Source organism: Dermacentor silvarum, chromosome 11, assembly GCF_013339745.2.
Source record: "Dermacentor silvarum isolate Dsil-2018 chromosome 11, BIME_Dsil_1.4, whole genome shotgun sequence".
In the NCBI taxonomy this organism is placed as follows: Eukaryota; Metazoa; Arthropoda; class Arachnida; order Ixodida; family Ixodidae; genus Dermacentor; species Dermacentor silvarum.
In genome coordinates this window covers 57,537,847-57,565,590 of record NC_051164.1, presented here as the reverse complement: position 1 = coordinate 57,565,590, position 27,744 = coordinate 57,537,847, and the positions used below count along the sequence as shown (strand labels likewise).

At 45.1% G+C, this 27,744-nt stretch overlaps 1 long non-coding RNA gene and 1 pseudogene across 1 annotated transcript; both read right to left on the bottom strand.

Moving 5' to 3' along the window:
- Positions 1–12,603: 12,603 nt before the first annotated feature.
- On the bottom strand, positions 12,604–26,575 carry LOC125941587 (uncharacterized). The gene is made up of 3 exons (XR_007464457.1): positions 26,244–26,575; positions 20,321–20,365; positions 12,604–12,703 (listed from the first exon to the last, which is right to left on the bottom strand). It is a non-coding gene; the product is annotated as an uncharacterized LOC125941587 (long non-coding RNA).
- LOC119434187 (U2 spliceosomal RNA) lies at positions 15,630–15,809 on the bottom strand (annotated as a pseudogene).
- Positions 26,576–27,744: the final 1,169 nt, after the last annotated feature.

Below are 27,744 nucleotides of genomic sequence, written 5' to 3'. Positions count from 1 at the left end.
GTAAATTTTGTCAGTATTTGCAGCGTTACTGAAAGCGTAGAACACTACGAAAATAACACATTATTCGTGCTGCACTTCACTGCCTGAGTACATAAGCTGCACTATGAGAATTCGTACCACATTTGGAACGGCTGACGTTTGAACTTTTTCATAAAATTTCTGTAGCATTAGTTAAATGGCACTTTGGATTAAGTTCCTTCCTCCGTCTATTTGATGTTTGCAGAAAGCTACAGGTTATGGAGCGTGTAGATAAGGCTGCACGCTCCTGTCTTTTTCTTATTTTGAGTTAATTTAAATTTATGTTGTCTGTATTACTGTGTCTATGCAGGTGAGCGGTGTAAGTACATAAGATTTTTGGTCCATATTCCAACAAATGACGGCGCCTCCGTCTGGTCATTTCCTCCGAGGAATTAGGCAGTCAGCGTTCTATACTTAGCATTGTCTAGCGTTCACTAAGGCAAGCACCACATTGTCTAACATGATGTGGAAAACGGTTATTTTACTTCGCACTTTCTTTCAGTAATAGCACCGCGATTGTTAGCGCTTCCTGCCAGTAGTGCAACGTTCTTGAGCGTAAAGATAATGATCGGCATTCTTTGTAGTCGCATCCTTCAGGAAGTTAGTAATGCGGTGTTTTAAGTCGAACTGACTTCCTTAATGACATTTTAAGCGCTGTACAACTTAGACAACGCGCATTGAAAGGTTTCAAAAAGCGAAGTGAAATAGACAATACATTTCGCCTAATAAAAACGGAGTAACAAAAAATGTTGGGCCTAACGCTAAGAGACAGGAAGAGAGCGGTGTAGATCAGAGAACAAACGGGGATAACCAATATTCTAGTTGACCTGAAACGGCAAAAATGGAGCTGGGCAGGCCACGTAATACGTAGGATGGATAACCGGTGGACCATTAGAGTTACAGAATGGATACCAAGAGACGGGAGAAAACTAAGTCAGGCGATGAAGTTAGGAAATTTGCAGGCGCAAGCTGCAGTCAGCTAGCGCAAGACAGGGGTAATTGGAGATCACAGGTAGATGCCTTCGTCCTGCAGTGGACATAAATATAGGCTGCTGATGATGATGATGCCTTGCGGTTGGTTCCCCTTTCTTCATAAGCGATGCTCCATTAGCAATAGAGCAAAACTGGCTGTGCCCGAAGAAGGCGCGTTTGGTAATTGCAGACCGGTGCAACGAGTTAATGTCTCTAAAACAATAGCACAATAACATCACACGAACGATAGAGGCGAGAGTGCATGCAGTAACTTTCAACAAATGTGTATATAAAGCAGGACAGAAAATATACAGGTTCTCCCACGTAAATTGAGCCACACTTTAAAAATATTCCAATGCAACGTAGCTGGTACAAAACCAAGGTTATGGTGCTGGCCATCGATTGTAGATACTCGTATTACTTTTTTCATTCCGCCTAATTAAATAATGAAATCTAATTAACCAACTTCTCAAATATTATAATTATACGTAAAGTCTAAATGAGTAATATGTAGAGTAACATGAAAACGTTTGATGAAGCTTTGTGTTGCTCCATACATGCTGCATAAAGTGAGTTTTCTAAGCATGAAACAAGCCCACGAATACTTGAAGAATTGCCGCGCGAGTGGCCTGCTCACTGCACTTTGCGGGTATTCGCGGACTTCTCTCATGCCTGGAAAAACACTTTTATGTAGCACGTATACTCAGGATAAGAAAGGTGGATCAGGATGTTTCAATTTTGCTGTAAAATTTTTTCATGTACACTTTTAATGTAATTACGATACTTTAGAAGTTGTATGATTATTTAAGACTAACTATGGAATTAGGCGGCACGCAAAAAATAATCTACCTCCGAGCGATGACCAACAACATTGTTTTGCTTTGGTCCAGCTACGTGACATTTACATAATTTTTATTGTTTGGCTCCCGTTACGTGGGCAACCGGTATACACATGAACTCAAAAGAAATGCGCAGCTCTATAACCGCAACTCATAAAAAACCAAAATAATCTAAAACATGACTGAAGGGATGCAAGTTCTTTTTTCGATAAACCAAAAGGTGGCGAGCTGATGCATAGCTTGCCCAGCCTGTCAATCATTTCGGCCTAGATTATCTTCCTTAATAATTTTTTATGATTGCATGCGAGATTTAAGATCAGTTGTCATGCTTCCTGTTCCTGCCTAGAAGATATATAATGGTCCGTTGGACAACGTGTTCTCATGCAATCATCTCGGTGTTCACATAACATCTAATGTTGGAGTGTCATTTCAGTAGGTCATTAGCAAGACTAACCACCTGTAAAGATAGATTCCTCGCAAATCTTTCCAAGTGCTGATCTCTACTATTTCTATATAGATAACTTATCAGGACATAACCACCAGGATCCATGTCAGGCTAACTTGACTCATTTACTTGAGATAGTTCAGGAAAACTCTGTTCATCTGATGCTATCTAACTGCAATTACACAGCTAGCCAATCTCTAAACAAGTCTCGTCTTAATCTTACACGTTCATCATACCATCTCACATAATCACATTTGGGACTTTTTCATAAGTGATGCTATGACCCTCATTTATGGAAGTCGCTAACCTAATTCCTGGGTACGGCCCAGGACCTCATGCTTCCACCTTATTATTTCAGGAAATGTGGACGCAAGCCTGATATGCCAATATTAAGCAATGAACTCAGGTGTTTTCAGATAAGGTAGTCCTGAATCATGACTGCCTGTTTTGTAATTCTGGCAAGTCTTTTACAGCAGTGGATAGTTAAAAAATGGCATGTACACGCGGACAAATCATTTTAATATTGGAAGGTGTTTACAGTCTAGTAATTTATAGAGATTGACAAAAACATTCTTTCTACTTGTACTTCAGGATTTCGGTTCGTCTGTAGTTGAATTACTTCTAACAGAAAATAACTCAGCTGTGAATTCAATAAACAGCTAAATTATTTTGGAACACATAGTTTTTCCTTCCTGCCATAAATGTGAAAAATATCGCTCGCAAAACTGGGAGTTCAAATCGCTGACGATTATTATCGCAAACATCCTAGGAATAGTGCTATTAGTCTCCACACTAATCTTCGAAAGGCCGCAGAATTTTTTACACTTTCCATCTCGCACTTGACTCTTGAAAAAAACTGCAGTTTTGGAATGAAGCCTTTCATGTCCATCTACGGGTCGATATTGAGGTGGCACTAGATCTTGTTGCAGCCTCACATTTAGTTTATTCGTATTGTCCGTTAAGCTTACGGACAAGGCCATTTGCCAGAACGTAACAGAACAGTAATACATCGAGTCGATTTTTCCGTGCAAGGAAACTTTTCATTTCATCCGTAAGGTTAAACAAGCCAGACAAGATTTTCCGAAGATTAGCCATCGAACTGCCTTATAATACGCCAGGGCTACGAACTCAGATTCCGTTTCCATTAGAAATTTATGAAACTGGAGGTTATAGAACCTGTGCGAGCTCATAACAGTAGCTGAAACTACAGGTTTGAGAACACAGGACAAGCCCACGTATTTCCCACTGATGGCCTGCTCGTAAGTTACGCAGACCAAATACATTGAATTTCAGAACCAGGCACTTCAGCTGCTTTTATTATTTGTCCTACGAGCCCCCTATTTAACTCAGACACGCCTTTCTCTCCAATTATTAGTGACATATTTTAGTTTGCCATGCTACAGACTGTACACGGACACCATCTTTCTTAAATATTCAAAGATGTCCGTCTTGTTATCGTACCATGTATTTCGTGGATTGTAGAAAGGAGCGTTATACACCTATTCACATGGTATATTTTGGTGGGCCAAAAGCTGGCGATAACTATCTGGGCCAAGCGCGACTGCCAGAATCCGAGAAAGCTTAGACGCGTTTTCTGACAAGGTGGCTGGGTATCGAAGCCTCACGCGCTCCTCACATGATGGTAACATGATATTTCTGATTCGTTGGGGCTGCATCGGAAGAGGTGGTGCCGTGGCGCGATCTTGCAACTGCAGTGAAGCCAGCTCCCAGAACGAAGCGCAAGAGCGCAACGTTTCGTGCAGAAGCCCTGGTGGCAGGAGGAGGCGCAGCAGAAGCGTTGCGGTGAAGAATTGGCAGGCTGTGAGCGGCCTTTGTCGGATGGATCACCGCCGGATGTGCGCTGGTCGGAACGCCTCTGTGGGCCGGCTATAGCCCGCAGGCGCACAGTTTGCCGACCCCTGAATAAGAGCAACGGCATGTCGAGAGAGAATTCATTTCAATGGCTGAACGCTGGAGAGATCGACCTGAGTAAAATACCTCTGGCCCGCAACTCCCCGATGGGAAAGGGGTTTGAAAGATCAATGGAGATAGGGTACGAAGAGAAAGCACTGTGGTGATGTGCTGAAGTTGATGTTGATGAGAGCTGCACTGCATAGTGTTTATTTGTAGCACGTACGGGCGCACTTCACAACGCATGCATTTTCGCGGGCAGAGGTCGAAGTTACTGCAGTGTAGCCAGGAGACTGTCATTTGCATAATTTTTGCAGCTGTTAGCGCCACTGGTGTACTTTTACCAGGTAGTGGCGACTGTAGGCCGTCTATTACGTTTCGTAGCGTGACTTTGATGTCAGAGTCTGATGGCAATGCCTCGGTGCAGTATGGTTGCTCGCGCGTGCATTCTAAGTTCCGCAGATGCATTACCTTCTCCGGTGGTGCACTGACGGAGGTTCAAACGGAGGCGCCTTGGCTCGAATTGCGCTGGTCCAACAGAACATGGCTGAATTGGCATCTATTGATCTTTCCGAGTCAATGCTTCAAGCAACGCAAGCTTGGTGTCGAATACCTGGCCTCGCTTGCCACCGAGGACATGAAACATAGAATGTCCGCGCGAGTAACCATACTGCACCGAGGCATTGCCATCAGACTCTGACATCAAAGTCATGCTACGCAACGTAATCGACGCCCTACCTCCTCCGTTGGTGCGCTGACGCTGCCGCCTCTCCGTGCGACACACTTGTCCTGCTCATTCGGTTCATGATTTTTACATCCTTTTTCTGTATTTGAAAATGCTTCCAATTCGCTTCGTGTGATTTATCTCAATTCTAGCACTTCATTTCTTTCGCTGCACATAAATATATGTCGTCCCTGACTCCACAGCCGGGCCATGCCATCGGGCGTGTGCAATCCGCCCTCACATGACCTCAGTTTAAGAATTTGTGACATTCCAGTGGTCGGGCCACATGAGGACGCACCGGATGTCTCCTGTGGCCCACCTTAACATGATCCGGTAGCGTGGACGCTTATCGAGAGGCCCAAACGATGAAAATCAAGTACCTTCACTATTAATCACAGAAACCTTTCTAATTCTTCATCGGTGTAGCCGAAAGTTGAAAGGCACATAAGCAACTCTGCAAGTTGGACTAGGCTGTCCGGAGGGTCCAGGCTCACTCACGTGTTTAGTTGTCCTGTGGTATTTTCCTTCAGGCGCTTGCCCTCAGCGACAGTATAGTCATGCAAAGTGCGAAGAGGCGTGCTCAACGCAGGAGAATACGTGCTATCTGCCATCAGCCTCGGGCAGCTTCTTATCCAAGAAGTGCTATTAAGCCTGCAAGGTAACAAAACTATTAGAGTAAGGCAAGCAGCTACGTTTGTTCAATTCACTTCTCCAAAGTTGGCGTACAGGTATAAAGGTAAAAACTCGCGACGATTGATGACATCATTTTCTTTCTGGTAACAATACAGCGCGAGCGGGGAACCAGTGATAGGGCAGTGAGACGCCGAACCAGAGGTTTTATTTTGTATTCATTCTATCACAACCCGCTGTTCTGGCGAAAGCGTCCAAATATAGCTGCGCCGACAAAAGCTAGTGCCGAGGCATTGCGACAAGTTGCGACATTCCGTACAGTGGGCATGCAGTAAACTCGCCAGTTTCATTCAAGGTAACATTTCCTGACGCCTTGCGTATGGCACTTTTACAAAGATGAAGCTGCCAAATCTGTCCTATAATACTCGCCCTATGGTACTTAGTTCACCAATGTTAAATTTGTGAATATTTATCTTTGCGGGAGGTTACAGGCCCCGTCATCGGTATCTGCGACATGTGTTATTGAGAGCAGCGAACAGGGAGACACCATCAATAGTTTTCAGAAACAACAGGGCAGTGTTGCCTTCACATATACAAAACTTTGTCATCGTGAAGGTCAACGGAGTGTCGTTTTTAAGGGAAGATAGTTATAAAAGATATTACAGTTGAGGTGTAATTAGACAGCTAGCTTCAAAAAAATATATAGTACACCGTGTCCGCTACAAGAAAATCATAGGAGAAAAACTGATACGGCGTTTTTAATACAAAATAAGCCCATAGCTGAATATTCTGCGTTTCAATTTACTAGTGCCTCAAGTTTTTCAGCAGGACACCGAGTAAACATTTTGCGATCTGCTCCAGCGAATACATTTTAGCCTCCGCGGAGTACTGTTCCAAATGCAAGTGCCTGTTGACGTCATTCCGAGCAGCCAGAAGACAGGAACTGCCGGAATTTCGTTCCACCTTGTCGCACACATCGCGTTTATAACGCATAGCCTTAGTTCCGCACGGCGTTCGCATCACACAAATACCGGGCGAGAGACGTTGCCGTTCGACAGCTGCTTCATGAAGAATGCCAGCTCTGCTGCACAGAAAGCCGAGGCAGTTGTAATTAAATGAAGGCCAATTTTGTCGGGCAACGTGGATGCGCAAGGGGCCCGTAGCCCGATGCACGACGCCCTGGAAACAGGGACGGCTAAGGAATTTCAGCCCCGTATGCTTCCTACCATGGCATCGGAATATTTTTCGGCTGCGTGGGACCGCTCAACTGTGCGTGAAATGCATATTGTATCACGATGTGATTAGCCAGTGGAACTTATATTCTATTAGTGGATTCCGCAGTACGCTGCTTTCACTGGCACATTAGCTTCCATGTTCTCCTTCAATTTGGACACTAAGAAAAAAAAAACTGAAGTCGTCGATAAAATATAACCCCCTTACGAAAGAGGGCTACCCATACTGTAGAAAAAGGGTTGATGAGCCAGAAAAGAAGCAGTTAGGAAACAGGGCCTGAAAGAGGGGAGGGGGGGGGGGGGGCGTTGCTTTGCAGTTTCTGCACAAGATCTCCATGACGTCACGCATTTCGACTGCGTCTGCTTGAACCTATAGGTCACATTGTGAAAGGCAAACATTGGCTGCTTTTTATTCTAAAAAGTGTTCGAGAGCCCCTTCAAAAACTTTTGCTGAGCGACAAAAGAACTGCGAATATAAATGACGCTCCACTGACGTACTGGCAAGGCGCAAACAATGATCAGCCCATTGAGGACCGAAAGAAAGTTGACTTTTCACTACATACGATAGAAAAAATATGATAAATATGCACGGAATGGTGTAATTTTCTCTAAACAACCAGTGAAGGAAACAATAACGATAGCATAGCAAGAAGAGATGAAACCGCTATTGCATCTCATCAGAGAAAGCAGTGACTTCGCTTCAGATCAGGCAAAAAGGCAAAAAAAAAAGAAAGATAATTTCCTCTCATAGCGCGAAGGCTAAACGTGTATTTCAAAAAGCAGTGGCAGCATTTTTCAAATTCACAAATACAAGTCCCAAATGTTAACTGTCCTTATTACAGTTTCGCTGGAAGCAGCGACATCAATAGCGAGAACGTGAGGCCTATGCTGCAGGCCAGCGTAAACAGCACCCCGAAGGCTACCAGGCGTCTTAGTTATATCCGAATCTCTTTCATTTTTTTTGTGTGAGTTCAGGAGGCTTTCGACGGAATTCGGGGCGCAAGTTCCTTTCGCAAGCCTATCATCCCTAAAGCTTTAGGCCGAAAGCCAGGCCAGGGTACGCTTGTGCCCATTTCACACAGTGGGTGCCCGGCGACGGTGAGAATCGAACACCCCAACCCCCGGCAGCCGAGGCGGGCGCTCTACAACAAGGCCACGTAGTGTCTGTAGTATTTGGCAAAAGTGCTTCGTATACAGCCACGGTGGCGTTGTGTGCGCGCCCCTACACTTGCTTCACGGTGAGCCGCCGCGGCGACGCCGAGAGGTGACGGTTGTAGGGTATCGGTTTCGAAGAAAGGTCCAGCAACGCCATGACCGTAGATGCCCGACTGAGTTATCAGCAAAAGACACTTCCAAGCGCTACCATCTGTGAAACCCTTATACGTGTCCAACCTGCAAGCCATATTTTTTCCTGAATATACTCAGTGATAAACGAATTGATGCCAAAATACCTTCATGGTAACAAATATACCGAGAAAAATTCTTGTAACAATGTAAACCATTCTGTCCCGGCCATGCCTGCTTTGCTATTGATTAGGTAAGCCCAATACGTATCGCCTTCTCGCAAATTTCTGTAATCAGGTTTGCGCGACGAACGTAAATCGTACATATTTTTGACGATGCCTGGCATAAAACACTCTCCTGCTAGAAAACGGATCCGCTGTTGCATGCAGTTGCTACGACGTTGCTCTACTAAGCCCGAGGGTGCGAGAAAAAATCGCGGCCGCAGTTAGAGGGGGGGTGAGGGGGTGAAATGCAAACAAAAACGCCCGTTTACCGTGCATTGAGTGCGCGTTAAAGAACCTCAGGTGGTGAAAATTAATTCGTAGTCCCTCAATACCTTATTGAGGTATAATCAAATCGCCTTATAATCAAATCGTGGTTTTTGCACGTAAAACCACAGAACTAACTTTAGAAAAAAAGGGTTATAAAAAGCTGACGAACCTCTTCCTAGCTACTGCTTCACCTCTTCCATATATACCACTGTCGCCCAATCCAATAGCTTCATAGCGCCAGTCGTTCTGCACTTTTTATGCTTGGATAACGGAAACAGAACTCGTCATAAGGCCAGGAATATTAAAGAAAACTGCGCGAAGGCTATTGGGAGTGGCTGTCCACGTCACCGGCAGCGACGTTGGCGTCATATATGTGGTCCGGCATCTCTCAACGAGATGCTTCGAACGGCCTGACCCTGTAGTGGGACTTCTGCAAAACTGAGACGTTACGCCATTATTTACCCGTAAACCAATGAGCTGCCCCCCGTTATATATATATATATATATATATATATATATATATATATATATATATATATATATTTGCTGTCTCTGCGTCTGATGGTGCACATCAAATCCGGCTATTTGCTATACTGCCCACCAACACAGATAGTCAGGCTGCGAGAATGAACAAGCTGCTCCCTGGCAGTTTGATCGGACCCGCCGCCCTACAAATTTGTACTTGGCAGTCGCACAATGTCAGGCATACAGGTATCCAATCTTAGATATTCTCAGTAAAAGTTCAAATTAAATAAAACCAAAGAGACAACAAGCACATATTTTGTAAAATACTTTGAATTAATTCATACAAAAGAGCATTACATCAGGTCTGTTTCTGCATTTCATGGATGTTACTGTATGTACAATGAAATATGGCCATATAAATTATTCGATAATCATTGAAGTGAGATGGTAGCGAATATTCAAGGCCAGTGTTTCTCAAAAGTTTACTGTGCGTGACCCCTCTTAGTACAACTTGAAGCAGCGCGAAAAAGACAAGGACATAAATCGAAAACAAACACAACAGGACAGCGCAGAATTGACAACTAGAAAAAGAAATTGAAGAAACAACCAGCTTTGTTACATGTAAAAAACGGCCACAAGAACCAGAACGTTGAAAGACATGCGTGCTGCCTACTAGTATGGATGTTTACCACGAAAATTTATCTCATGTTTTGCTAGACTGAGTGACGCTGTGCTCACACGTTTATCTTCTGCTTTATCCATGCAATAAGCTCATAAGTTTCTGGCCATCACCAAAGATGTGGCACAGAAGGCCGGTGAACATACACGGCACCACGCAACCAGAGAAAGCGTCGACTGCGTTATATAAAAAAACGAGCAACACAAGAAGGACTCTAAGCTACCATTTATTCAAGTGGTCTCCTGGATGAAGCACCACGGCATGAACGACCTGCAGTCTGACAAGGAAGGAGGGTTCTTCTTGCTACCAGAATCCCTCCCAAAACAAAACGCCTCCGAAACAATTGCGAATAATTTCAAGGCAGTGAAATTCGATCCGAAACGGCAAAGAAAGTCAGCTCTGAAGCTACTTGGAGAACCTAATCTTGGACTGTTAAAGAAGCTTACTAGCAAAGCAGAATACGGGTTCCTGAAGGTGTTCCTTACGGGCAAAAACACAAACCTAACTACCCGTTAAGGGTAATAGCATCAGAAAAGACTTCGTGGCCGTTGCATGTCGGACGTTTTTTGCACGACTATCTAAAGAAGCTGCGGGTTAAGGACCCCTACCAAGTGAGAAGTTCCTAAGGATTTGCTAGTGAAGTAAGCACATGTAGCCTGTGTTACAAGTCATAATGGCATCAACGGATTTTCTATCGGTGTGGAAGAGCCGTTTTATTATTTTCCTGTGATGATTTACGGACTACTGTACGTGAAACAATCAACGAAGCAAGTGAACAAGACTTTTCCGACAGCTTAAGGAGGGTTGCAGTATTAGCAAGCATAAAATGCAGAAGAGCATAAAGATGCGCGGTTCTTGGCGTGCTCACGAGCACGACACTGCTGCCAGTTAGGTTTCGGAGTTAAAAATCTTGTGCTGATGTACCGTTCTTACACAAGTAACAGTCAGCAGAGTGATAGCGGCGAGTATACTCCTCGATAGTCGAAGATCTGATCAGTGGATCAGACGCATCGGCTATTAATGCATGATTCAACGAATCTTCCAGCGTTATCGCTGCTGCTCGCGTAAGTTCTAGAATGCAAACCACTATTCTCGTCAATCGCGCAATCTGATTACACAAGGCTATGCGACTACATGAACAACAGATGGAACCAGTGTCAACATTTGAGAAACATCCGATACGGAAAGGCGCGTCTTGCGATAGGCCATAGGTTTTAACACTTGTTAGCCGGTGAGATGAAGTCGCTAAGAAATATAAGAACGGGCGGCAATTCCCCCCTCCTAAACAGCATCATCCCGATGCTGCACATAACACACGAAATCAAAAAGGTACACCTAAGAAGACTATCCAAGCAACAAAATAAAGTCTAAAGTGTAAAACTTCGTTAGCACTCATAGAATGGCTTAAGACGCAAGAAATTGAAAATTTTTGAGTAGTGCGGCGCGCCTCTGTGATTGCGTAATGCCGTCCTGGACGCGCTCATAGTGCAGTGCGCCAATATATCGAAGGATTTTGTATGGTCAGAAAAACCTCGAACCGGCTTTTCACTAAGTCCACGTCAGCGCATCGGGGTTTACAGCCAAACACGGTCACCTAGCCAGTATTCCACATAGCGTCGTCGAAGGCTGTAGGGTCGGCTATCCATCCTTTGAGTATTCTTCATACGCAGGTGGGTGAGATGTCGGACTTCGGCGCAATGGAGGTAGACGGCGACGTCAAGGTTGTCTTCGTCGGGGACACGCAGCAGCATGACGTCAAGTGTTGTCAGCGGATTCCTTCTGAAAACCAGGTTGAACGGCATCATCGTGGTTGTCTCTAGCACTGCCGTGTTGTAAGCGAACTTTACGTACTTAAGGACAGTATCTAACGCCGTATGTTCCATGTCGATGTACATTGCTAACATGTCGGCCAGCGTCTTGTTGAGACGGACGGTCCGTTAGACCATTCGTCTGGAGGTGGTGGACGGTTGGCCTCCGGTGACTTCCCTTGCTGTATTGCAGGAATGCTTGAGTACGCTCATTTGTAAAAGCCGTTCCTTCGTTGGTAATGAGGACTTCTGGCGAATCCCGTCGCAACCGAATGTTCTAGACAAAGAATTTCGCTACTTCCGCTGCACTACATTTGGGCGGGGCTTTCGTTTCGGCGTAACGGGTGAGGTAGTCGGTGGCCACGACGAAGCACTTGTTTTTGGATGTTGACGTGGGAAAGAGCCCCATAAGTCCATCGCAATCTACTGAAACCTCTGATGAATGTTAAGTGGCAATCCTGCTGACCTTGTCGGTGGTGTCTTGCGTCGCTGGCAGTCTTGTATTACTCGCCACGCCTTGCCACCGACGTTCCCAACTACTCCTGAATTTTCGACAGTGTGCGCGAAAAACCGAGTTGCCAAGTGGTCAGATGGTCATGCAGGGCATGCAGTACCCCTGACGGCAGAGCTGATGGAACAACCATAACCTAGTTGGCATACACTGGGAACAAGTTCTTATTTACTAGGACGTTGCTTGACAAGAAAAAAACGAACAAAATCCGTATCTAAACGTCCTTGGGACGAAGTCGGTCTTTCCTTCCATGAACTCAGCTAGGCTCCTTAGATCCGCTCGCTGTTTCTCGCTGCTTCTCGGCGAAGTCGTGGGCGCTCATTGTTGCTAGGAAGGCATGCGTCCTCGTGTTGATCGTCTTGTGGCGGTGGGTTTATGGGGCGCGAGACAGATTGTCGGCACGAAAGTATTTTCTTCCGGAATCGCAAATCTCAGTGATGTAGAATTCTTGCAGTCTTAGACTCCACCATGATTGGCGTCTTGAAGGGTCCTTTAAAGTGACTAGCCAACTCAATGCGTGATGGCCCCTTACGACTTCGAAAGGCTTGCCATATAGGTAGCGACAAAATTCGGCCGCAGCCCTAAGAATGAAAAGTAATTCCTTGAGCCATTCCTTGAGAAACGTCAGCCATTGTGCAATCTTCGCAGCGACCATCGTACTGCAGTCGTCGTGGCTGCCACAAATGCACGGTTCCTTTAGTAGCAATTTACGTTCTTTATTAGGCGGCATCATAATTTGTTCGTATGTTATATTCTATATGGCAGAACAACATCAGGAGCCATTTGACGAGCGCAATCATAAAGCGAAGGTTTAGTTGCAAACAGCTTCGCAACGAGCTCTTGCGTAAACGCTTTGTCCAAAGTGCCTATCTTATTGGCACTAGAGGATGCTGTGACCTGGCTGATAAAAATAACTATCATTAAGGCAAACATGCAAGCGATGACTGCCAGATTGAATGTTTGTGTTCATAGAAATAAATAAATAGTTCCGCAGCAGTGATTATGATCAAATTACGCCATCAGTACTCGCGATGCTATGTGTAAACACGGGCTGGATATTTGCCGTACTTATCAAAACGGATCATAAGCGGGCCTTTTGAGGCAGTTGTGTTTACGAAGCTCTTTCTGGGAGAATGATCCCTACCGTGATTTAATCAGTGTACAACAGTTGTTTGCCAATTACGAGTGATTAAGTTGATAGCCCGAAGTTTGTTTTTCGCGTTGCACACTCCCTCGCTATGAGCGCACACCACCCTTGTAGCCTTTTCGGCTTACGTTGTACACGCTTGCCGATTATCTTTAGAAATGGTGAAATAAAGGAGGTATCCTCCATCAGGGCACCGACGCGACAGTATGCACACATCTCGTTCTTATCATTATCTTATTTTTTTCTTTCGCAGAGCAAGGGCTTACGGAGAACTCTCGGCTTGTGTTATCTAACTCATCAAAACAAGATTCAGGATTCAAACAAGATTCCGATACAGGAGCTAGTAATAGTCACTTTTGTATTATTCTTACAGGTTGGAGGCGATGAAGGGTCAGGATGAAGAGAACCACCAGAACTATGTAGCTGGACATGTGCAACGCTTTCGACATAAAGAATGCGAGCAGCGAGGAGGTATTGATGTCAAACCTGCATGTCAAAATCATGAGCATTCTGCAGTAGAACACCGTCGCCACGAAGCCATTGGAGCTCCAAGCAGTGTCTAGAGCGTGCTCATTCGTTTCCACTTAGAGACTTTGTACAGGACTTGTCCTGAAGGCGCCCGCGGCCAATCGGATTCCTAAATGATGAATCGGATCCAGCATTCTTAACGCCGTTGGCACAGCAGAGTGATACTCCACGGCGCCGTAATCTAAGCGTGATCGTACTGGGCTCCTGTACAGGTTCAACAAGCAATTTCTGCCACGGCCCCATGTCGTGTGTGACAGTATTTTGAGAATGTTCATTGTTTTTAGGCATTTAACTTTGAGATACCTAATGTAGGGTAGGAAGGATAGTTTAGTGACCAGTATCACACCTAAAAACTTGTGCTCTGCGGTTAGATGAACCGTACGTATACGAACGATACGTATACGTATAGAACAATTCGTGAAGTTATGAGCTCGGAGAAAGTGGACCGACGGAATTCTATGCCCAGCCCAGTTACATGTAAAATACGGTAAATTGTTGTTTTGCACCCAGAGGATAATACTGCGTTTATGATAATAATAAAGTATTCAGATAAGAACAGCTAAACGGTGCACGGGTGAGACGTGGTTTAAGCGCAAGCGTCTACCGAAAAGGAAACAAAACAGAGTTCACCAAACGTTCACCAGAGAGAAACTATTTAAACACAAACAAAAAAATGAAAAAAGAACTAACTACGTACTCATACACAGCTTTACCGGTGGGCCGAGCGGGCCTAATCTAATTCACACGCTAATTGGCGCGAGCTGCTCGGGACGTCGGCTTGTCGACAGTCGACTGTGTGTTCGTCTCCGGCCTTAACTTCATTATTCCGGAGCGCGAAGGCTCCCATGGGTAATTAGTTGAATCCCCTTGCTTCACGTAAGAGCGGCGAGCTGATGTTGCGGTAGTACCGTTCTCAAATGGGGCCACAGTTGGTGACTGTCGCAAATTAATATCCCAAATAACCACATGCTTTAGGTACGTGGGCCACAACCGACCCAATTACAACGGAGATGCCGCAATGTTCCGCCAGCAGAACATACAACGCACGACTTTTTGCGCATACGGCCACCGCGTGACGTTGCTTGGGCCATGTGTGGATGCTGTGCGTGGGATCCACGAATATTGATTATACTGCTTCCAAAGCAAGCCCCCCCCCCTTTTTTTTTTCTATCACACTATTTCCATACAACTGTAGGGTTCCTACCAGAACCAGCACAGGTATTCTTGCCGAATAATTTTTACAGCAGTTTTTAGAAAGTGTAAGTTGGTAAGTGCGCCCTGCTTGTCCTCTTGGTGAAGCAGGTTGCGGAAAGACAAACCGGCGCGACAGTACGACGTTTAATACAAAATGGCATCAGGAGGACGTTGCGAAAAATAATTTCCTTTAAAGGTAAACTGTGAGCTTACTTGAGCGCATATGGGCAGGCCATAGCAAGCGAATTTGGAGCAATTTGTGCGGTTGGGCAACTTAACCCGCCGTGGTGGCTTAGCGGCTATGGGGTTGCGCAGCTACACGAGGCCGCGGGATCAAATCCCAGCCGCGACGGCCGCATTTCGTGGGGCACTAAATGCAAAAACGCCCGTGACCCGTGCATTGGGGGCACGTGAATGATCCCCGGGTGGTCAAAATTAATCCACCTTCACGAAGTTGAATACTTTTAATAACGTCGAAGATCCATTGGTGCGTGAAGGTTCACTTAATAAACAATGCTTCGTCGCCTTAGCTCTTACCACTACGGGGTGCCATAAAATCAAATCGTGGTGTCGGCGCGTAAAACCCGAGAGTTGAATTGGTTGGGATACTTAACGCTTTATATATAAGCTCCAAAAGAAAGTAAAAGGGCAACATCTGCAGGAGTGGCTACCTAATTATCACAGTCCGTTACAAGTTTTGCAGCAAAGCTGTATATGGCTAGTTTCCAGTGGATCGATGTCCATAGACCAGGAACCGCGGGACGATCCCGAAGATTGCGCAATAACGGGCCAACCCACGGCGGAGGTGAAGCAGGCTTCTAGCACACCGGCAACTTGCAAAAATAAACTTATTATATTGGGTCCAAATTCAACTCGTATCAGGTAATATGCTGATAAGAACAGATACTACACTTTGACCCGCGTCAGCCATGTCTACGTTCGCACCATACACGTGTACGCCATCCCGCGTATTCAAACTAATGCCTACCAATATGAGTGTGTTCTGTCTCCTGACGTCATGCTCTATGTAGGCTCCTTTCCTCAGTTCTGCTCTGACTGTGAAATGGGTAGGCCGCACATTGTACGGCCTTAGATGAACAGCGTGCCTACCAAGAACGATGGCGTGAACACAAAAAGGAATTGGTGGGGCCGCGGTGGAAGGAGACCGGCCGCGGACGCCAAGCGTAAGCGTGCTGCGCGCAAAGACCGCGAGGCGAAAGAAATGCGTGCCGGCCGAGTGGCCCCGATTCCGCAAACGGGGAACATTTCACCGGAGCAATGGTCAGTCACCACATACATGGATGACAGCTTCGCTGGTCATCCGCCTTCACAGAGAAGAATGACACTAAATTTTTACAGTGAAGCTGTTTATGCGGACCCAGTGCCGTCGTTGTCGGGCTTCGCTAAAAAGGAGCCACGTGACTAGCGGGAGAGGAGAGGAAAAGAAGAGCTCAACAGGGGGAAAGGGGTTGGAGTGACCCCTTTCCCCTGTCAGAATGCTGTGAGAGGGTGCAGAGGAAAAAGAGAACGGGGAGGGGGCTTAACGTAAGTCGCGCCGTCCAAAACTCGCGTTGGAGGGGGAGAGCGCAAAGTGCGCCAACCAATGGCGGTGTAGGAAAAAAGTAGGCACTCCTGAGGAAGACGCTGCCTACCGCGAGCGTCAGCAAGAGTTGGGTAGGTAACGGGCTCGTCGCTTGCTCTCGTTAGGGGTGTCCAAAAATACGGGCGGCGAAACTTGCACGCAAAATCAAGCACGGCAAAACACACACAGAAACCTCCCGCGAAAAAAAGAAAAACACACTGAGAGAACAGCACAAAAACACTCCTAAAGCATGGTCACCACGCGAAGCACGCAAAAGCGAAAATTAGGTGAAATCATGGTGAAATGAAATATTTACAATATATACTGCTTGGGAACTTTGACTTGCATGGTGTAACACTGGGTGTAACTAACACAGCTTCGCAGTTACACCACCTTCACGGAGTAGAAGGGGCGGTGATTGATTTTTGCACACTTTTAATAACTTGGAGAGAGAGAAGCACACTTTTAATAACGCGGTGAGAGAGAGAGGAGGAAAACATTTATTTGGATCATCTAGGTCGTTCCAGGACTTCCAGGACAACACTGGCCATGGCTGCCCGACGTACTTGCTGGACGAGAGCTTCTTGTCCCGCCAGGGTATCGCCGGTCAGCTGTACCTCCCACCGCTCAAATGACGTGTTAGGCGTCTTTAAATGTTGAGGTTTCCCCCGCACCCCCACGAGATGTGAAAGAGTGTAGGGCGTGTGTCGCCGCATCAGGGGCAGATGCCGCGATATGTTTGTGGATATATTTTGCTGTATTTGTGTAGGTTGGTGAATGTGTTTCTTTGGATAAGTCTGGGAGCTACTGCCTCTTCAGTGCTGAGATTTTTGTGAGGGGGAGAATAAATCCTGCGGTTGAGTCACTGGATCTCGAGTCGGTCGCAGTAATTGGATGGCAGGGGCCCGAAGGTAAAGGGTGGTGATTGATGAGACGATTGGTTTTGCCCCGCTCGGTCGATTAGCGCTCTAGCTAAGCCGTGGAATAAGGCGAGATAATGACGTGGAAAATACATTGCTGCGTGAAGGTTCAGTTAATAAACAATGCTTCGTTGCCTTAGCTCTTATCAATCACGATCTGCTGTGGCGGTCTTAGTGCAGCTTATAACAGATGCTGTAGTTTTTTTACCTACTTTGCAGAATATTAAAAATCGCCTGTGACATAAAGCGCGATTAAATTGATTAAGCTCGATTACTCGGTAAAGCTGACATTTCTTGTTCCAGAAATCCAAATCGGTAATTGACAAATCCCCAAATTTGGCTAATCAACATTTGCCATTTACTTTAGGGCGCATCTTGCAAATTACGAATTGAAGTCATGCAATTATGAAGGTATAGGCACTTGGAACAAAATTTAAAACTAACACTGATTTTCATGTGCGCCGTCAAACGTGTGGTAAAAAAGTACGTAATATTTTAATAGATCTGGGTTTTATGCATAAAAGAACGAAAATAACTCAATTGCTTATATGTATCATCAGACATTTTCTAAACACATATCTTGAGGCTGGTGTGATCCTCAGGATTTCTTCTAAGTTGATGGCTTCGCAATCACCCCGGCTACAATTCCAAAAATTCCAGCATGTTTAGTAACAATCCGTATAATGTCAATCAACGAAACAAAAAAAATTGTCAAATATATAATTCAATTTCTGTGCAGATGTCTATCTTACATAATCATCCAGTATAAAAGTTGAATTGCGCTACATGCCACGAGCAATGAAACATAATTAACTGCAAAGTACTACATGGACACGAACTACGGTCTTTTTTATTGCTTAGAAGAGATTGTTGTTGGGCGAGTTGGTACATATTAACGAGCATTCTTTAACTGCGCGAAAAAAACAGACCACAGAGACAGCATGGAACAAGGACGGGCGCAGAGAGCTTATTGTTGGGCGAGTTGGTACATATTAGCGAACATTCTTTAACTGCGCGAAAAAACGGACCACAGAGACAGAATAGAACAAGGACGGGCGCAGTCCTTGTTCCATGAGTCCTTGTTCCAGTCCTTGTTCCGCAGTCCTTGTTCTATGAACAAGGGCTGCGCCCGTCTTTGTTCTATGCTGTCTCTGTGGTCCGTTTTTTCACACAGTTAAACAATGTTCTCTTTTTTATGGCGTTGAATAAACAGTAAAGAGCTACATCGGGGTGCTGATGTGTGGATGACATGCGTCCATAAATTTGTGTATTTATTCAAAACCAAAGCTGCTTACGGAGTAGATCTGTATTCCCAAAGTACGGGCCTAACAACACATGTTGAGTATGTTAAAATTCATGTCCCAAGGTAGCACGTTAAACAGGTCACCAACGCCCTGCCCGTTCAGCTGCGCCAAAATTTGACAGAGGCCGATCAACACGTCCTTGTTTTTCGTAAATTTATGCGGGTAGATTTTTACAAGCAATTCATTTAGAACTCAGCACACCACTGTGCGTAAAAGCAGCATGAGAGCTAACCGGCTTTTTTCTGCAGGCAGTATTAAGCTTCGCACAAGTTAAAGGGGGGGGGGGGGGGGGGGTATCATTAAATAAGCTAAGGCAGAAAATAAAGAAAGGGAGCAAGGATGTTAACCAGAAACGCGTCTGTTCGCCTACACTACACTGGGTGAGGGGAATGGAACAGTGGGAGAGAGATGTCGCAAAGACAAGGCGAATGTGAACGAATGCACAAGCGGAGAAGGCGTTCCAGATGCACCTGCACGTTCAGATGCTATTAAGGGCCTCTAATAGGCAAAGTGGTCTTAAAGGATCCTGTACTTTCATTCTCACCAGACACAGTATTTGCACTTGGCGCTTCTGCACAGCTAAATACAAACCAGCCTGGTATTGGGCTTTGAAAAGCTTGATTTCAAATTATTTGGGCCTTTCCGGTTGGCTTCAGTGATGCCTCCATACTTTTATGCAGCCTCGAGCCACGCTCACTCAATGGTACTGTGCATCCACAAGAAAATGGTACTCACCTATGTGCTAATTTCTTTCGGAGATATCTAAGCTTTCCTTGGCCGTTTGTGCCAATTGCATGACGATTTTTGTTCAGAATACCAGCGGTAATGTGCTGCGCACAAGGATTCTGTGTACTGAAACGTGGGTCAGCGAAGAGCTCTATGGCAGCAGCAGGTATTTACGCGTTATGAGAAGCTTTATTACTATTAGTTTTTTGCGCAATACCTTACTGCCTATTTCTACTTATAACACCACTACACCGAATGCTTCATAAGAAACAACTTTGTCAGGAATTTCTGTCCTTCAATTATATAAGCGCGGAATGAAACAATGTGGACATGGCAGACGCACATCATTCCCTTACGCCCTTGTTCCACGAAACAGCCCTACATGATGCACCAAGGGACCGAGCAGTCAACGATGAATGAGCTTTATCATGGTATTCAGCATTGTCGTTGAAACATTAGTTTCAACAAAAGAGATATTTAACGATAAACAACGACGTTTCTACAAAGCTCCATTCAGGATACACGCAACTAATATATCATTCCCTTCACTTCACAGCTTTAGCGGAGTGGACCAACCAATGGCTCCAGGTGGCATCGGAACTCGATAAAAATGTGTGTGTTCAGGTGGGAACGGCTGCATTTAGGTGTCCAGATTAGCCTTATGCTGCTTCATAAATCGTTGCTACGCTAGGGAATCGTCGCTCCTATCTGACAGTGTAGGACTGATTTCGGTCTTACTGCGAAAACTTTGGCAAACTGTAGCCTCTGGGGCAAAGCTACAAATATCTATGCGATAGTGTTTCTTATATAACTCTTTCGACAAGTTAGAGCACGCAGAATGTAGTTGAATAAACAATATGTTTCGTGTGTTCTTTAGGGAAAATATATTGTTAGAAAATTTATTACGTACCGTTTAATTTCGTCGGGGTGCCGGCAGTTGACTTGAAAGGCATTCCTGAAGAGGAGAGAAAAAAAGAAAAAAAGAAAGGAGGCTAAATATAAAAACCATCTGGTAGACAACGCTGCATTCACAACGCTGCCCTGGCGAAGGGGAACAGATAAAAAAGAAGAAGAGTGAAGAATTGGTGAATGAGATTTCGCGCGGGCAAACGGCATAACGCAGTCCACAGAGGCCAGTCGCATTCAAGGAGCACACAACTTCTTTAACGTTCTTGTGGGTGAAAAAGCGATGGCGACGGTTGCTGTCGCCATCGCCTGCTCAGAAAGCAAGCGTTCATCATGTCTTCACAATCATTTGGAGATGCGAAGGATTTTACAGAAAAACCGCCACGTTTTTACGGGGTAAAGAAGCTCCCGGAACAACCTGTTTCTATAATTTTTGTGAAAATGGTCGCAATAGGTGTTTAGCTGATGTAACATGTTCGTTCCGTCACATTCATATAGAACGTTTTACCGAAATCTAATCCAATTTTCCCATTGCGTAATCCAGCAATACCGCTTTGACGAAGTACGAATAACCAGTGACCGTCACAGTGCTGTTTCACTGTTTTCATGCTAACCAGCTGCGCTCACGCAACAGCAGTTCGAATCCTTATTCAAATGGCGAATCCTTATTCGAAATAATAAGGGCAGACCGTCTCGTAGTCCAGGTAAAGGGAAAGAGAACTACAGCTACTCAGGGACAGGCCGGGTCAACCCCAGATGATGGCTGCACGATCGAACCCCTGAAGACGGTCTGGCGCTCGTTAAAGAAAACGATGGTCCGCTAGCAGTCCCGTGATTATAACTAACGGGTTCGCCGGTTTTTGCGAATAAATTGCACAGATGTTGAGCAATTCTAAGTTCTGACGGGCTTCCGTAAAAAAAGAAGCCCTTTCCAACGAAACGAAATCGAGTGGCTTCGTTAGACACAAAAGTCTAAACTGCGAGATAGCAATTATTATGAATTTTTTTGGAGCGGCATGGTTCCAGTACTCCCCCCCCCTCCCTTCGTGCACATGGTCATAATAAACCAAGAAATAAAGAAATTCTGCGGACTGGTCACACGCTCATCGAGTGGGGGTTGCACGTGACAGCTTATCGATGGCGTGCTTCAATCGCTTTTTCCTGCCATTTTCTCTCCGCTGTTGAACGTGCATTGTTTGCCCTTGCACTTGAACTCCCGTTTCTGGCACTTGACTTTCGGTTTCCTCTGTTTCTGTCAGTGGCATTAACTTGTTTGGCTAGCCATCAAAGTTGTCGGCTAGCCAAACGTCTCCGTGAAACGATCATACAGCTCATGCACGCGGCGATGTTTGCGTACATTAGCGATGATTGCGAAGAAATACTTAAAGCGCCTTTCCTTGGCAACCAGCTGAAAAGGAACGTATCACATTTTAAGTTGGCGCTGGGACATTTGAGGTGGCAGTAATTATAACGTAGGGAAGGAAGCACGAAGAATTTGGACTCAAGCACATAAAGAACACAACACTGAAAACATGTTGATATTTGGTCTCGAGTTTCTGGCCCTGGGGCCTCATATCGCACCCATGGTTCCGTAAACGCCCGGGCTGCTAATGTCTTCTAGGAAAGAGAAAAAAGAAGAACTTGTGGCAAATACTAACGCTGAATCAGGGCCGCGAAATTATAGACGTGCATCGTCAGGACTTGCAAATTTTTATTTGAAGTTCCTTTAAAACCTGTTTCTTGATAAGCAGCCAGTTGGCGTCTAGTCAAAACGCGCACTGCCGTTCTCGCTACTCTCGATCTGCGCTAGTGTTTACACTTCTTTAGGCTCTTTTTGCATGAGAGCCGACGGGCTCATTGAAATCGCTGTAAAGTGAGCATGAACGAACATCACAAGGCTCTTGCAATGCATATTAATTTGTTACAGTGTTTCTTTTGACAACTTCAGCTTCCGCACTTCCCCTGAAACATTTAAAACTGACAGGAATGTGATAATTTATTGTTTATGCTGCCACTTTTTCCACGTTTTTAGTAGTCTTGGTGAATTACCTTGCACAGTGGTCTGCAATATGAATATTGTCATTTTTCTGAGCCTCTTCCCAAAGTGCACAGTTGCGTTTGTGCGCTCAAGCTTCAACATTTTTTTTTTGCGGCCTGGCGAAAACTTTCTTGTGGATATGACGTTTTCTTAAGGAAACCAAAAGCTCTACTAATAAAGTGTGGACCTCCGTAGGCACAGACTGATGCTGACACGGCTTCGATGACTTCCTAGAATCAGTGGCCCAAACGAGTGATGCCTAAATTAAACCTAACCATTCTCATGACTACCATTAAAACTTACGCTCGCCATCGATGATCAGAAACTGTGAATATGCTGCTGCATAATCGTCTGGTGTGTATATGTTTTGGTGGCAATACTGTGGCTTTTGAAAGGAACGAAACCAAGACAAGGAAATATTCACTCGGTGCAGAAAAGAATTAGCTAACGGAATGCGACGACGTGGCACAGCACAAATGCGAAGTGACTTCCACCTAAGTGTCCTCAAATAACTTGCGCTTCGTAAATTTCCGAATGGGAATGTTGGGTTGCTTACTGCTCACAACCGAAAGTATTTTGCCTTTGATTCTGGAGCAAGCCGGTCATTGTTACTAGGGTACTAGTGTTGTGTCCATCATACTATAGCATTATTCTGATCCATGATCAAACGTGCATTGCTATTGTGTGACATGTGAGCTATCTTTTCAGGTGGGCAGAATTTTATAGCAGAAAGCATGAAGTTTTAAGTTTATGGCACGTTCTTTCTTCTTCTCTTTCGTTTTGTCGAGCCGTATCTTCAATGGTCTCTAGAGTCTTTACAGCCTCTAGAGTCTGTAAAGCAGTAAGTTTATCTAGGTCAATTACTCGCAGGGGACCCTGATCACGAGAAGGAAATTTACAGAAGAATAAAATTGGGTTGGAGTGCATACGGCAGGCATTGCGAAATCCTGACGGGGAGCTTACCACTGTCGTTGAAAAGAAAAATGTACAATAATTGCATTCTATCGGTGCTAACATATGGGGCAGAAACTTGGAAGTTAACAGAGAAGCACGAGAGCAAGTTAAGGACAGCACAAAGAGCGATGGAACGAAAAATGCTAGGCGTAACGTTAAGAGACATGAAGAGAGTGGTGTGGATCAGAGAGCAAACGCAGATAACCGACATTCTAATTGACATTAAGTGAAAAATAATGGAGCTGGGCAGGTCATGTGATGCGTAAAGTAGATAACCGATGGACTATTAGAGTTACAGAATTGGAGACAAGAGAGGGAAAACGTAGTCGAGGACGGCCGAGAACTAGGGGGGTGCTGAAATTGGGAAACTTGCAGCTAGAAATTAGAATCAGCTAGAAACAGAATCATTAGAATCAGCTACCGTTGTAGTGCATATGGTTGCACTGCATATGCACTACATAGTTGTACCGCATATGTACGAACTAACTGGACAGTAGCTGTAGTGTATAAGCAGTAGCAATGAATATCCGAAGCGGGGAACAATTTGGCTCAGAGCAATTAAAGTTACCTTCGTGCAGCTTCTTCTTCCACAAGTGTCGCGCGTATAACGTGCGTAGTGGTCATGCAGGAGTTCTTTCTAGAACGCAGAATGATAGCTGGAAGCCAACACCCTGTTAAGGACCTAAAGGCATTTCACGGAGTCGTGCACACTTTCATCTGTATTTGGACATACTGATGTCATCGTCGATGTCATCCTTGCCAAGGAAAGGGAAATCGATACGCATCACTAGTCGCAATGCGTATGTGCAGGTACAGTGGACTCAAGGCGATGCTGAGATACTCTCTCTACCATTGCTGGTGACCTGGTCGCACACAACCCACCCGATCCAGATCCGCCCGCTGTAATTACTCTATCTACACGGCAACCCTATAAACATTTCTTCCGACCGGACACACACGCATGTTCTTATCCCACTGTATTTCTGCTCCCTTTCCCGTCAGATTATTAGGATGGAAAAATTTTGCTTAAGAGACTGCGGGCTTGCACTCAATGCCACCTGTAGTTGGAACTGGGGGCATTTACTACTGGATACAAAACGCGCATACTGTTTCCTTCCCATGACAGAAGCACATTCCCCTCATCTAACATGGGCTTGTGGAGCCGTACGAATGCAACGCTCACATGTCCATCTGAAAGCCGCTATCTTCTACAGTACTGCATCTAGCTGTGATGGCTGTGTACATTACAGCAGATACCGCAAAATACTTCTTAATTCATCATGACGCAGGTATTACATCCAGCATATAACATATATCAGTCTTCAGCCTTCTTGTAAGATTTTATCGAAATGACAAGCAAAATGCATTGAGTGAGTAAGACTTGCCGTTAATTATAGAGCACGGCTAAGTTGCTAGCACTAAACCTTCGTCGATAGCGTGCATGTGTTCGTTCACCTGCCCGGTGACACGCCTTGGGCAGCGCGCAAAATATCACATCAAAGGCATGCCGCTGCCGCATACTACTGCGCTCTTGGTCTGACTGAAAGGTATCTTATTTTGTAAGATGTTAAAATAGAGCGCGATTTAAAACAGAATGCGCCTACGCTAGTCGCTAGGAAGAACACCCAAGGCGCTTGAAATAACCATTTTAAAGCATTGCTTATTTGCAAAAGTATGGGCTGTTTCGAAAAAAAAAAGTTGAGTGGTTGCATTAGGCGCCTCTAACTCGCGGAGGCGTTTAGGGGCAAGTTGTGCAAAACGACGCATTTCGACGCAGACTCTTCCAATAAAAACAAAAGGTATGAGAACGGAGCAGACTCAGCGTTGCCTTGGAAGTAGTAAGTGGAAGTAGTTCTCTTGAGTGGCGCGTCGGTGTTGATGAAGAAAACTTCCAGATCTGGGAAGATTAATTTCGCTCTTGCAAGGCGGCTCGTCGCAAACTGCGTATATGGCAGCGTGCCTCGGCGCATGCGTTCCCATATTAGGAACGCGCGCAGACGCATAAAGCTTAATTGCAACGCTCACTTCATGCGAAGGGTGAGCTGCGTCGCTGAAGATTTTTGTTCCGGGGCTACCTCGGTTTGCAACACCTAATATTGTTTGTACTATCCAAACGGTGAAGCAAAGCGTTATGCTCAGCTTTATTGCTTATATGTGCATTTCTCACCAGAATATGCCTATCTTGTAATGCTAGGACATATATAGCGTAAGCGAAAAGGAAACATTGAAGCGCTCAACTAGCTAGGATATTCCTGAATTGAGATACAAGGTTTTTCTTGCAGGCTATTGTGACATTTTAGAAAATTAGCTCAAGAAAGAAAAGTGCGAACTGCACTGGCACGAATATTTCATTGTTGTGCAGCACTCTCAGGTTGTGGTAACAGTGAAGAACGACAAAAATACTGTCAAGAGTGCGGATTAAGAATCGAACTCTTATTCGTTTAAACTTGTGTCCCTGGCAAGCAAGTAAAACTCAACTCATAACTATAGCGGGGCGAGCACAGTCGTCCATCATTGAATCGGCACTGACAGGTTAAACCCTCGGCGGTTAACACTCGTACCACTGTGCATTTCAAAGTGATGGCTGGGGCTCGCGTCTCTACTAAACTGGAAAATGTAAAATACCATTCCCGTTGTGCATGCCATGTGGTTAGACATGACTCTTCGCTATATAATCAGCGACAACATTCAGACAATTGAAGACAGAGTGGGCGCGTCTTGCGCCTAGTGATAACTTGATAATAAATATGTGGTGAAAAAAAAGCTCACGCCCTTCGATGTCATGAATACATATGACGGAAAAAATTCGAAATTGCCAAAGAAAAGCCTCAATACGGAGGAGGATTATCATGTCAGATAATCGGAGCAGTCAGCGTCACCTAAAGGCACAAGCATCTCCTTAAAATAAAAAAAATAATAATAATAACCACGTTACCCTGCGAAGTCCGCGTTTCCGTGTTAAGTGAGAAACCGACAACGCGTACTGTACGCCGTCCACTGGGCTCGAGCTGGGACGAATCCCGCTGTCTACGTGCCTTCCCAGCGCCTCGTAGTAAAGTCACTGGCACCGAGGTGTCCCCAAGGGTGTCGTCCTTTCGAGCACTGTAAATTGTGCACAGCGCGACTGTATGGCGCCTGGCGGAATCTTTTGTCGGGCTCTTGTTGCAACCAGTTGAGGGCACTGAAGCAAACCACAAGGGTCTCGTAAATACTCTTGATCAAGTGGACGCCTTCTATAGGAGCTGGGAAAAGCAATACGGTCATGAACCCGGCCCAGCTTTTGTGAGAGAACGTGCATGGAAGGGAGTGTCTTCTAAAGTGAGGCAAGTGGTAACGTTTAATTAGGTTAATTGGATCAAGGAAGCAAATGAGTTGGTTTATAACAAGATTTGTGCTCTATTTTGATGCCCTGTTATGCATCGGAAGGCAACTCCTGTGTCAAATGAAGCTATGAAGAATATTGACTGAATATCCGAAGAACGATCAAACAAATTGGAGCATTGCGACGCAGAAATTTCTCGTATGTGTGGTGAAAGTGAAAAAGAACACCGCTAAAGGTGCCTTTGAATATTTCTTACTACTCAAGTCTAACACTCAAAAAGTTCAGAGGACGATTTAGCTCGGAGCAAGCGTAAACCTTTCTAAGCTGTTGTTTTTTGACGCTTTCCAAAGCATTTGGAAGCCAGAAGCGGAACACGTCCAGACTGCTTCTTTTCTATACACAAGCCTGGCGGACACTCAAGACTAACACACGCAGAGCGCTGCCAAAATGACCGCAGATGATTCCATGTCAGCAGCAAACTTACAGCAGTCACGTGATCTAAGCCCTGTCGTATCTCTTTTGTGCTGGTGTAATTAATGTTAAGCGATCTTCGAATAGGCTGTGCTGGAGGTTTCAGCTCCTAATGAGGTGAATTGATTCCTAGTGCTGGATTTAGTCAATCTAACCCCTGTTACAAGAGCTCTCTCGGGCACTCGAAAGTAACAACTCAAATGCACAATTAGTTATATGCCCTTAGATTTCATAAAAGGCTGTTTATTACGTACATGTGACAGAGCAAGGAAGGTTTGCTTCTATATTACTTGTCAACATTGGAAGTAAACTGGTCTCATCGGCTTGATTCATAAGCAAAGTAAAAACGAAATCTTTCTTCGCTATCATGAAATGTATTCTGTCTACTGGCTGAACTGACACACAGGTCAATGTGCAGTGCACTGCACAAGCGTTACTAGGCCTGATTGAAGAAAAAAAAAGATAGTGCTGACAAACTTGTGGTGCCCTCATAAGAACGCAGGTACCGCGAATCAAAAGCTGCTACTACGAGTGGCAAATATTTTTGCTATATTCGCGTGATCGGAAATCGCAGTCTTGAGAAAGCGGCCTACGAATAGGACATATGCAAAACAACAAGCAAAACATGCACTGAGCTCGTTTT